The 13,290-nt window shown below is 42.1% G+C and overlaps 1 long non-coding RNA gene across 1 annotated transcript in view; it reads left to right on the top strand.

Moving 5' to 3' along the window:
- LOC132232390 (uncharacterized) overlaps positions 1-9,750 on the top strand; it is a 53,000-nt gene extending 43,250 nt beyond the window's left edge. The window contains exon 3 of the long non-coding RNA XR_009452418.1: positions 9,513-9,750. This is a non-coding gene — a long non-coding RNA (uncharacterized LOC132232390). The remainder of the gene's footprint in view (positions 1-9,512) is intronic.
- Positions 9,751-13,290: the final 3,540 nt, after the last annotated feature.

Below are 13,290 nucleotides of genomic sequence, written 5' to 3'. Positions count from 1 at the left end.
TCAGTTTATAATGATCTTTATATTCCACAAATGAGTGAGATCATGTGGTATTTTTCTTTCACTGACTAGCTTATTTCACTTAGCATAATGCTCTCCAGTTCCATCCATGCTGTTGCAAATGGTAAGAATTCCTTCTTTTTTACAGCAGTGTAATATTCCATTGTGTAGATGTACCACTGTTTTTTAATCCACTCATCTATTGATGGGCACTTAGGCTATTTCCAAATCTTAGCTATGGTGAATTGTGCTGCTATGAACATAGGGGTGCATGTATCCTTTCTGATTGGTGTTTCTGTTTTCTTGGGATATATTCCTAGAAGTGGGATCACTGGGTCAAATGAGAGTTTCATTTTTAGTTTTTTGAGGAAACTCCATATTGTTCTCCACAGTGGCTGCACCAGTCTGCATTCCCACCAGCAGTGAAGGAGGGCTCATTTTTCTCTGTGTTCTCTCCAGCACTTGTGTTTGGTGATTTGTTGATGATAGCTATTCTGACAGGTGTGAGATGGTACCTCATTGTTGTTTTGATTTGCATCTCTTGGATGATTAGTGACTTTGAGCATGTTTTCATATGTATCTTGGCTTTCTGTATGTCCTCTTTCAAAAAGTGCCTATTTAGGTCCTTTGCCCATTTTTTGATTGGATTGTTTATCTTCCTTTTGTTGAGCTGTATGAGTTCCCTGTAAATGTTGTAGATTGAACCCTTATCAGAGATAACATTAGCAAATATGTTCTCCCATGTAGTGGGCTTTCTTGTTGTTTTGTTGATGGTTTCTTTTGCTGTGCAGAAGCTTTTTATTTTGATGTAGTCCCATTTGTTTATTTTCTCCTTCGTTTCCATTGCCCTAGGAACTGTATCGGTAAAGAGAACGCTACGACAAATGTCTGCTATTTTGGTGCCTATGGCTTCTTCTAAGATTTTTATGATTTCCCATCTTACGTTTAAGTCCTTTATCCATTTTGAGTTTATTTTTGTGTATGGTGGTCTAGTTTCATTTTTTTGTAAGTATCTGTCCAATTTTCTCAACACCATTTATTGAAGAGACTGTCTTGATTCCAGTGTATGTTCTCGCCTCCTCTGTCAAATATTAATTGAGCATAATGGCTTGTGTCGATTTCTGGGTTCTCTGTTCTGTTCCACTGGTTTATATGTCTGTTCTTGTGCCAGTACCAGGCAGTTTTGAGAACAGTGGTTTTGTAGTGTAGCTTGATATCTGGTATTGTGATCCCTCCAACTTTGTTCTTCTTTCTCAGGATTGCCGCAGCTATTCAGGGTCTTTTTTTTTTTTTCCAGATGTTTATCTTCCTTTTGTTGAGCTGTATGAGTTCCCTGTAAATGTTGTAGATTGAACCCTTATCAGAGATAACATTAGCAAATATGTTCTCCCATGTAGTGGGCTTTCTTGTTGTTTTGTTGATGGTTTCTTTTGCTGTGCAGAAGCTTTTTATTTTGATGTAGTCCCATTTGTTTATTTTCTCCTTCGTTTCCATTGCCCTAGGAACTGTATCGGTAAAGAGAACGCTACAACAAATGTCTGCTATTTTGGTGCCTATGGCTTGGAGAATTTTTTCTAGGTCTTTGAAGTATGCCATTGGTATTTTAATGGGGATTGCATTGAATTTATAGATTGCTTTGGGTAGTATGGACATTTTAATGATGTTGATTCTACCAATCCATGAACATGGTATATTCTTCCATTTGTTCATGTCTTCTTCTATCTCTTTTTGCAGCATCCTGAAATTTTCTGAGTACAGGTCCTTTATCTCTTTGGTTAAGTTTATTCCTAGGTATCTTAATTTTTTGTTGCAATGGTAAATGAGATTGCTTTTTTAGTTTCTCTTTCTGTGAGTTCATTATTGGTGTATAGAAAAGCCATAGACTTCTGGATGTTAATTTTGTATCCTGCTACATTGCCAAATTCATTTATTAAGTCTAGTAGTTTTTTGATGGAGTCTTTGGGGTTTTCTATGTACATTATCATATCATCTGCAAATAAGGACAGTTTTACTTCTTCTTTTCCAATTTAGATGCCTTTTATTTCTTCTTCTTGTCTGATTGCAATGGCTAGTATTTCCAGTACTATGTCGAACAGGAGTGGTGAGAGTGGGCTTCCCTGTCTTGTTCCTGTTCCTAGGAGAAATGGTTTTAGTTTTTGCCCATTGAGTATGAAGTTGGCTGTGGGTTTGTCATATAGGGCTTTTATTATGTTGAGGTATGATTCTTCTATTCCCATCTTGCTGCGAGTTTTTTTTTTTTTTATCAAGAAAGGGTGTTAGATTTTTTCAAATGCCTTTTCTGCATCAATGGTGTGATTATATGGTTTTTATCTCTGAGTTTGTTTATGTGATGTATCATATTTATTAATTTGCAGATATTGTACCATCCTTGCATTCCTGGAATAAATCCTACTTGGTCATGGTATATGATCTTTCTAATGTAATGCTGGATTTGAGTTGCTAGAATTTTGTTGAGAATTTTGGTGTCTATGTTCATGAGGGATATTGGCCTGTAGTTCTCTTTTTATTGTGGTGTCTTTATCTGGTTTTGAGATTAGGGTAATGCTGGCTTTTTAGAAAGAGCTTGGAAGTGTTCCTTCCTCTTGAGTTTTTTGGAATAGTCTGAGGAAGATAGGTTTTATTTCTTCTTTGAATGTTTGATAAAAGTCTGCTGTGAAGCCGTCTGGTCCAGGGCTTTTGTTTGTTGGAAGTTTTTAATTACTGCTTCAATTTCTTCCATAGATATCAGCCTATTCAGATTTTTTGATTCCTCCTGATTGAGTTTTGGAAGGTCGTATTTTTCTAGGAATATGTCCATTTCTTCTAGGTTGACCAGTTTGTTGGAATAGAGTTGCTTATAGTATTTTTTTTTTTTTACAATTCTTCATATTTCTGTGGGGTCTGTTGTTATTTTGCCTCTTTCATTTCTGATTTTGTTTATTTGGGTCCTCTCTCTTTGCTTCTTGGTGAGCCTAACTAGAGGTTCATCAATCTTGTTTATCCTTTCAAAGAATCAGCTCTTGGTTTCATTGATCTTTTGTATTTTATTTTTTTGTCTCTATGTCATTTATTTCCACTCTCATCTTTATTATTTCCTTCCTTCTGCCCACTCTGGGCTTTTCTTGTTGCTCTCTTTCTAATTCTTCAAGTTTCAGATTTAGATGGTTTATTACCAGTTTTTCTTGTTTTTTTGAGGTAGGCCTGTAATGATATGAGCTTTCCTCTCAGGACTGCTTTTACTGTGTCCCAAAAATTTTGGATTGTTGTGTTTTCATTGTCATTTGTTTCCAGGATGTTTTTAATTTCTTCTTTGATCTCTTTGGTAACCCACTCATTGTTTAATAGTATGCTATTCAGCCTCCAAGTGTTTGAATTTTTGTGATTGTTTTTATTGTAGTTGATTTCTAATTTTATGCCATTGTGATCTGAGAAGATGCTTGATATGATTTCAATTTTCATGAATTTGTAGAGATTTTGCCTGTGACCCAATATGTGGTCTATCTTTGAAAATGTCCCATGTGTGCTTGAGAAGAATATGTATTCTGTAGTTTTGGGGTGGAATGTTCTAAAGATGTCGATTAAGTCCATCTGATCTAGTGAGTCGTTTAGGATTGCTGTTTCTTTGCTAATTTTTTTTGTCTAGAGCAGCGGTTCTCAACCTGTGGGTCGTGAACCCTTTGGGGGTCAAACAACCCTTTCACAGGGGTCGCCTAAGACCATCGGAAAACACATATATAATTACATATTGTTTTTGTGATTAATCACTATGCTTTAATTGTGTTCAATTTGTAACAATAAAATTGGGGGTCACCACAACATGAGGAACTGTATTAAAGGGTCACAGCATTAGGAAGGTTGAGAACCACTGGTCTAGAGGATTTATCCAGTGAGGTTAATGGGGTATTAAAGTCTCCTACTATGATTGTATTGCTGTCAATCTCTCCCCTGATATCTTCCAGAAATTTTTTTTATCTATTTGGGTGCTCCTGCATTGGGTGCATATATGTTTACCAGAGTTATAGCCTCTTGTTGTATCGATCCCTTTAGAATTATGAAGTGGTATTCCTTGTCTCTTGTTATGGTCTTAACTTTGAGGTCTATTTTGTCAGATATAAGTATTGCTACCCCAGCTTTTTTTTTTTTTTTCATTTCCATTTGCCTGATAGGTATTTTTCCATCCCTTCACTTTCAGTCTGTGCGAATCCCTTGTTCTGAGGTGGGTTTCCTGTAGACAGCATATATATGGGTCATGTTTTCTTATCCATTTAGTCACTCGATGTCTTTTTATTGGAGCATTTAATCCATTTACATTTAATGTTATTATTATTATTTTTAAAATATATTTTATTGATATTTTACAGAGAGGAAGGGAGAGGGTAGAGAGTTAGAAACATCAATGAGAGAGAAACATTGCTCAGCTGCCTCCTGCACACCCCTAAATGGGGATGTGCCCGCAACCAAGGCACATGCCCTTGACCGGAATCGAGCCTGGGACCCTTCATTCTGCGGGCCAAGACTCTATCCACTGAGCCAAACCAGTTAGGACCATTTAATGTTATTATTGATAGGTACTTGTTCATAGCCATTTCTGTGCTTTATGCCTGTGTTCCATCCTCCCTTTCTATTTCTTCTTTTTACAGCAATCCCTTTAGCATTTCTTGCATTGCTAGCTTGGTAGTGATAAACTCCCTTAGCATTTTTTTTGTCTGCGAAGCTCCTGATATCTCCTTCAATTTTGATTGATAGCCTTGCTAGATAGAGTATTCTTGGATTCAGTCCTTTGCTTTGCATCACTTTGTATACTTCATTCCATTACCTTCTAACTTGGTGTGTTTCTGTTGAGAAATCATTTGATAATCTGATGGGGGATCCTTTGTCGGTAACTCTGTCTCTCTCTTGCAGCCTTTAACATTCTGTCTTTGTCATTAACATTTGCCATTATGATTATGATGTGTCTTGGTGTGGATCGTTTGGGATTCATCTTGCTTGGAACTCTCTGTACTTGTGTGACTTTTTTCTTCCCCATATTGGGGAAATTTTCTGTCATTATTTCTTCAAATAGATTCTCTAATCCTTGCTGCTCTTCTTGTCCTTCTGGCACCCCTATTATACATATATTACTTCATTTTGTGTTGTCCCAGAGCTCCTTTGGCTCTCCTCCTGCTTTTTAATTTTTTTCTCCAGTTGGTGTTCAGATTGGGCTTGTTTCTCTATCTTCTAACGCACTAATTCAGTTCTCTGCTTCTTCTAGTCTACTGTTGAAACCTTCCATAGCATTTTTGATTGTAGCTATGTCACTTTTGATTTCTTCTTGATTTTTGCATAGGTTGTTGGTTTGCTCGTACATCTGGTTTATGAACTGTATGACCATTACTCTGAATTCTTTTTCTGTCATATTGCATGACTCATTTTCACTTATTTCCTTTCTTGGCGATTTCTCTTTTTCTTTCCTCTGAGGATTGTTTCATTGTCTCCCCATTCTAACTGTCACCAGAAGGTTCAAATGCTGAGTTGCAGGGTCCTGAGCCATGTGCAGTGGGAGTGTTGCATCACCCAAGTGTCACTGAAGATCTCTGACACCGAGATGTGTTGCTGCTGTGGGTTGGTGGGAGCCACGCATGCAGAGAATCAGTCACCAGTGTTCAGTGCAGCCTCGTGCACGCACCTAGAATTAGGAACCCTGCATGCGCCACACTAAAAAAAAAAAGTCCCTGTGGGCATACACCAAAAATTGGAGTCCCCTAGCTTGCACCAGGAGTCAGAGACCCTGTGTGCATGTGCTGAGAATCAAGTGTTGGAGTCTCTGTCGCTTGGTGTGGCCTCGCGCCTTGAATCAGGGTCCCTGTGTGGGTATGTGCTGAGAATTGGAGTCACAGGCGCTAAGTGTGAGTGCACTGAGAATCAGGGATTCTGTGTGCTCATGATGAGAAACAGAGTTCCCACATGTGTGCACCAAGAGTCAAGTCACTGGTGCTCAGTGCTGCCTCTTGCGCAGAGAATTAGGGTCCCCAGTCTGCTTGGGGAGTGGGGGGTTGTACAGCCTTTAGCCTGATTTTTAAATGAGAATTGTGTTGTTTCAAGGTTGAGCCATTAATAAGCTAAGTCTTCTTAAGTGTTCTATAAAGTAAAATTTTAATGAGCTTGCCAATCATACAAAGTAACAAAACACAATGATAAAATAGCATACAGAAAATAATAAGAAAATAAAGGAAAAAAGGGAGAATTCTCATTCTTGAGGCAAAGACCTTGTAAACTTGAATTTAAACCAATTTTGGTTTAACTTCCTGGTGATTATGTGATGATTTATGTGTGGAAACATAAAAATAACTTAACAACAACAAAAGTTTAGGCTGTTATCCTATCTAATAAAAGAGAAACATGGTAATTAGCAGTACGTCTGCTAACCTTCCCATTGGCTAATCAGGGTGATATGCAAATTAACTGCCAGCCAAGATGGTGGCCGGCAGCCAGGCTACTGACACGAACATGAGGCTTGCTTGCTTCAGTGATGGAGGACTCCAACGTTCCCCGCCTGCCGCTGCTGGGCTCTGAGCTGCTAAGAAACATTGTTACAAATATAGAAGCTAAACAAAACCACAGAAACCTGTTTTCAGTCAGCCAGGATCTCAGAGCTGGAGTCGCAACAAAGTTTCAAATACAGAAAGTAAACAAAGCCAGAAACCTGCTTTCAGCAGCGAGGTCTCACAGCTAAAGCAGACTCTCAGCTCCAGTGACAGCCATAAATCCAAGAATAAAAAAAAAAAAGGAAAAAAGGAGCGGTTGGGAGCTTCAGTCACCCGCCAGCCTGAAAACGGCCCTCAGCCCCTCACCCAGACTGGCCAGGCACCCCAGTGGGGACCCCCACCCTGAAAGGGGTGTGGCCAGATGCAAACAGCCATCATCACCTCATCCAGGCTGGCCAGGCACCCCAGTGGGGACCCCCACCCTGATCCAGGACACCCTTCAGGGCAAACCAGCCGGCCCCCACCCGTGCACCAGGCCTCTATCCTATATAGTAAAAGGGTAATATGCCTCCCAGCACCGGGATCAGCGGAGCCGCGAGGCCGCCTGGCCCCTGGAGCAGCGTGACAGGGGGCAGTGCCCAAACCCCCTGATCGCCCTGCGGCTCTTTGTGTGACGGGGCGGGGCCACAACCTCCCTATCCGCCCTGCTCTGTTTGTGACAGGGGAAGGCACCCCAACCCCCTGATCAGCCCTGCTCTGTGCCTGATAGGGGGGAGCTCCCCAACCCCCTGATCGCCCTATGGCTCTGTGTGTGACAGGGTGCAGTGCCCCAACACCCCCCCCCACGGGCCCTGCTCTGTGCCTGATAGGGGGGAGCTCCCCAACCCCTTGATCGACCCTGCCCTGAGTGTGACAGTGGCAGTGCCCCAACCCCCTGATCAGCCCTGCTCTGTGGGTGATAGAGGGCGGCACCCCAACTGCCCCCCCCCACGGGCCCTGCTCTGTGTGTGACGGGGTAGAGCCATAACCTCCCCATCGGCCCTGCCCTGAGTGTGACAGGGTGCGGTGCCCCAACCCCGATCCGCCCTGCTCTGTGAGTGACAGGGGGCAGCTCCCCAACCCCCTGATTGGCCCTGCTCTGTGTGTGACAGGGGGTGGTGCCGCAACCTCCCCATCGACCCTGCCTTGAGTGTGACAGTGGGTGGTGCCCCAACCCCCCAGTCGGCCCTACCCTGAGCATGATTGAGGGTGGCATTGCAACCTCCCGATCTGCCCTGCTCTGTGCAGGACAGGGGGCGGCGCCCCAACTCCCCAATCGGCCTTGCTCTGAGCCCGACCAGGGGCTGCACCTAGGGATTGGGCCTGCCCTCTGCCACCTGGGAGCAGGCCTAAGCCAGCAGGTCGTTATCTCCCGAGGGGTCCCAGACTGCGAGAGGGCACAGGCTGGGCTGAGGGACCCCCCCACCCTGAGTGCACAAATTTTTGTGCACTGGGCCTCTAGTAAAGAATAAAAAGGGTTATTTGAGCAAAGAAGGGATTGCAATGTGGAGCACAGATTCAAGTAGCAATCTAAATTGTTTTGCAAAGGAAACAAAGAAAGGCAGGGTTAATAAAGGGCAAAGTCATAGGAGATATTCTCATTTATGTCCTCAAACCTCCGTGTAAATGGAGGATGCTAGCTAGGTCAGTTGGGATTGGTTAGGTCTGTTATGTAAATGGAGGATGCTAGTTGTCAAAATTTGTTCCTTTCAATGTAAAGTATGCAGATGGTCTGGTCATCATGATGAGTAGGAAATAAAGTCCACGTAGCAATCATGGATCCAGAATGTTTGTTGTTCTGCTTTGGGCTGAATTTAGCAACTTAACAATAGTTCCAAGAAGTGCATAGGCCCTACTTCCTCAGTGGCCTACCAACTATTTCAAGGGACTCTCTTAGCAATGCTTACTGCATTTTATTTTCTCCATTATTATAACAGATGTCTTTTTTTTTTTCTTTTTTTTTTTTTGCCATCATCAAATACCTGGACACGACATACCTCTGGTCTCAAAATACCCCTGCAGATTTATTTGAAACCTCCTAAATCCGTCATCTTTCGCACAGTTTGTTTAAAAGGCATTTTGAGAATGGGTTTTAAACTACATTCCCATCTCTTCCCAACCAAATCTTTATTTTGTTTAATTCCATGGAAAATGTATGTTTCTAATGAACCTATCTCTCTTGTGTTGCCTCGCCTGTTTGATTTGACAGAATAAATTAGTATAACTTTAGAGAAAAAGGAATCTTTGCAGGGAAGAAGCAGAGGAGTCTTCTATAGGGAGATGGCTGTTTGATTTCAGAAATGCTGCAGAAACACTCAATGGTGTGCTCTCTGATCAAAAGTGCAAATGAGTCAGTGGCCGTGTGCAGGGGAGCAAAGAATTGGAGGACAGGTCATGCCTTACAGAGCTTGGCATGTTTTAGGTGCACATAGCTCTCATGAAGTTGGCTGGGAGGCCCCTACAGAGATCTGCTGGCAGACGGTGGTGCCCACTAAAACAACTGTGACTTTCAATAAAAATTCATGCCACAGGTGCCAAAGCAAACTTGTGAAAATTGTCCACTTTCAGGCAACCCGGACAAAAACCTTAGGAGGGCTGAAGTCACTATTTAAAAAGTTCTCTATAGCCAGGAGAAATGTATCTCTGATTTATTTGAATGCAGGTTCTTGTAAATGGCAGAGCCACAGTTAGCCAAATTTGCATTTCATACCTGAAGCCCGGATTTGGCTCAACCTAATCTGGCTAGTCAAAACAGTGAGGCTCCTTGGTCCTTGTTCTCTGAGATGCTAAATGGAGATTTCAGGAATGTAGTAAAACTGGATCTTGAATTTAAAGGTTTGGTAGTTAATTAGGGACTTGAGGAAGAGTCCTGTTTTTATTCTTTCAGATAGACGGTGTTCATTGAACTAAAAGGAAAATAATGTTTTCAACAAAGCAAAAAAGCAAGTTCAATTACGAAACCGGAGGCCTTAAGAAAATATTTTTTTTCTCTTTTTGGTATTTGAATTTCAGATTCTCGTCAAATGTGAATTGTGTCCAGTCTGCTCAGTGGTAAATCAGAATGTCACCACTTGACCTTGGCAGAGTTACCTGGTAATGAGGATGAAAGGTGTATGGAACAATTTGTGTCTGAGTCACTGAGTTTCCCTTCAGCAGCATGAATGTGTCATCTGTTTTGTCATGGCTCATCTTGAGCAATAGAAGCCACAGTTGTCGCAGAGGGGAATGGGAAGTGCAGCAGCTTGCAGGTCAGAAGGTGATGCTCACACCTAGTTTACATCTGTAAATGCACAGATCTCCGGGAAGGATGCATAAGAAGCTGGTAAAAGAGATTACCGAGGGGGTAGGTCCTAGAGTGGGAACCTACTGAGTCAAGGGTGGGAAAAGAATTTATTTTTTCATGTATGCTCTGTTTTTATTTATATATATACTAGAAGCCCATTTCACGAAGATTCGCACAATAGGCCTTCCTTCCCCTGGCTGCCGGCACTGGTTTTCCTCTGGCACCCGGGACCCAGTCTTTAGTCTTCAGTCTTCAGTCCAGCCAAAGGCTTCAGTCCTCAGTGTTCACTCTGCGCCTGCATATGCAAACTAACCACCATCTTTGTTAGGTTAATTTCCATACTCATCCGATTGGCTGGTGGGAGTAGCAGAGTGACACAAATTTACATGTTTCTCTTTTATTAGTGTAGATTCCATTCAAGAAAATAAATGTAATACCAAGAGAGTGAGAAGGACCATATTTGTGTTGGCTCTCCATTAAACTGGATGGATATTTTACTCCCTCTGGATGTTAGATGCCTCTTTTCTAAAATGAAGTGGAATAGAATATAGACTTCAGAAATAGCTCTCCCTCCCTCCCTGGCCAATGCTCTAATCATTGAGCCACACCAACCAGGGCATAGCTAATAGTTTTTAAAGTAGGAACTCCAAAATTATAGAAAACAACATTTTTCATTCTGAGTCTGATGGAGATATAATGTATTGTGAATAATAACAATAGGAACCAAAATCAGTATCTACCTAGTCAAAAAGTTCAAAATTCAATGGCTATGTATTGAGTGGCTGTTCTGAGAAAGAACATTAGGGACATAAGGCGGGAAGGGGGAAGTTGCTTGGGGTGGAAGTTCCTGTGGGTGACAGGAGAGCAGGGTGGCTAAAGGCCCAGGGACTATAACAAACAAGGCACAAACAAGACAGTGCTCGCCTGACTCCGATTATCACTTCACAAGAGTCTCTGCCTGTCTTTGCTTTATCTGGGAGCAAACTTTGGTGTGGCTGCCCTTAAGCAGCTGAGTTGACCTTGTCTTAGTATTTTCCCGTAACTGGGCTCTGTCCTCATACCCAGAGTATGTACTGGCCCACACTTCAGACAGCTCCTAGCTTTATTCCCACCCACTCTAATTCCATTACAGCCTTCACAGGGGAAGATGGTTTAATTCTCTGTCCTTACACTTTCTCTATCTGTCTTTTGCATTACCAGAGTGATTTCAGCCTTAGTCACATACAACTGAGTGTCTGCCGCCTCGCTGCTCAGGGCAGGTGATGTGGAAAAGAACGTAGGCTCTGAAGTCAGGCAGGCAGGGCCTGTGTTCACATTTCAAAGGTGTCCTCCCTTATTGGCTACAGAAGGATGACTAAGCTATTTAGACTCTGGGCCTGCTGCTGCATTTGTAATGCAACCCCTTAGTTATGCATCATGAGTCTGGAAAGAGCCAGTGGACACAGCCTATTCTAGAAAGAAAGCCTTCTCATCTGAACACATGGAGAATCCAGAGCATCAGACTCAGCCTTGGCACTGTTGACGTTTCAACAAGATAATTCTTTGCTGTGTAGGGCTGGGTTGTGCATTGCAGGAAGTTCAGCAGCATCCCAGGCCTCTATTCCCACCCACTAGATGACAGTAACATTCCCTCCACCTCATATGTGACAACCAGAAATAACTCTAGACAGGGAGCAATCATCTCTGGTTGAGAATTACTGATTCAGAGGGTGACTTTCCTATCAAGTTTCATTTTGGTTCAAACAGAGTCAGACTAGGGTGGGTGTCTGGAAAATCTTGTCTTCTGCTGGTTTCCCTTACCATGTGTACTCCGTCTAGCTTCATTTCGCAGCTCCCTGGGACGACGGGGAAATAGCATCCACAAGAGTCAGCCCGAGACTTCTTGCAGAGTTCAGGGATGGCCTCTACAAGGCAAACAAACTTGGTCTTGCTGATATTGACCAATGCTTTGGCAAAGCTTTCACAAGTTATTTCTCTAGCCATGTTTTGATCTCAGCGAAAACTTGTAGGAAATCAGGGAGGGAGGAGAAACAGAAAACTTCATCCTACAGTAGCAAAGAGAGAACTCAATAGCAAATTGCCTGGCACAAGACTAGAGTAACCTCTCTTCTTCCTCTCTAGGTCTCAGAATACAGGGCTAGACTGCTTGCTAACCAGGGCCATCTCTCTCCCCACTCCCTCAGGGTGGTGACCAATAGCCTCTACACAAGGAACTGCAGGCTGGGACTGTGGGTTTGAATGCGTTACTTCTTGGATAGATTATATTTCTCTATTCATCAGGTCTTGAAGTCAGTGTGAAGAATTTGTACTTTCTATTCAATGGGTATTTAAGAGAGGAGAGGATTTCTAGTAGGTGCGAGGTTGACAGTATAAAATCCATCAAAATTATTGCGGGTAATGGAAACTGGAAAAACTCTTGTATGAGTTGATTGAAATGACACTAATGATGTTCTTAGAAGATGCTTCAAGTGAAAGAAAAGAATAGAATCCAGATGATAGGCTAGAGAGGCTTGAACAAACGAGGCAAGCTGTGAGTGAGATGGAGGCAGTGACAGAACACTCTTTACCAAGAAGAGGGTGGGTGCCCAGAGCAAATGCAGATTAAATTTTTGAGACAGGACACCTGAGACTGAATGAGGATTGAGGGGGAGAAGCCAGTAGAATAGCAGCAATTAAAGGTGCCAGGGAGGAGGACAAACCGGGAAGCAAAATACCAGAGAAGAAACATCCCTCCCTGTGAGACTTACAGAAAAAATGAGACTAAGAGGGAATTCCTTATAACTTACTGTTTTCAATTAAGAGTTGAAATGCTTTTCATAAAATGCACATGAAAAGGTAAATATTAGACTATTATCAGTCATGAACCACTTAATTTAAACCAGATTTGGAAATCTGTGGGTAATAAACTAGTGACCAAGTATTTATTAAACATTTATTGTTCACATGCCACAAGGCATTGGACTTCTGCCAGTTCTCTAAACGGAAAGGCAGAATTATTTCAAAATGTCTATATTACATTTAGTAGAAACCTTTAAGTATTAATCTGGCCTTCACATCTTGTAATTTTTGGTTAACTTCAACCAGGCTGGTCACTATTACTATCACTTTTAACAAAGTGTGTACCCAGCTTAGTAGGCAAATATTTACTGAGCACCTACTACGTACAAGTACTGTGCTTGCTTTGGTTTAGTGCAATGGTCGGCAAACTCATTAGTCAACAGAGCCAAATATCAACAGTACAACGACTGAATTTCTTTTGAGAGCCAAATTTTTTAAACTTAAACTATATAGGTAGGTACATTGTTATTAACTTAATTAGGGTACTCCTAAGCTGGCCTTTGCTAAAAACGTTCTCAATCGGATTGAGGTACGTTCGCTGAGGTCGACCCCTTCCAACTCTCCCATCCACACTCGTCTTGTATACTTGTTTCGTCTATCTCCTTTCGCTCATCCTCTCTATATGTCCAAACCAGCGGTCGGCAAACTGCGGCTCGCAAGCCACGTGTG

Source organism: Myotis daubentonii, chromosome 4, assembly GCF_963259705.1.
Source record: "Myotis daubentonii chromosome 4, mMyoDau2.1, whole genome shotgun sequence".
NCBI classification, from domain to species: Eukaryota; Metazoa; Chordata; class Mammalia; order Chiroptera; family Vespertilionidae; genus Myotis; species Myotis daubentonii.
This window is presented reverse-complemented; position numbering and strand designations above follow the sequence as displayed.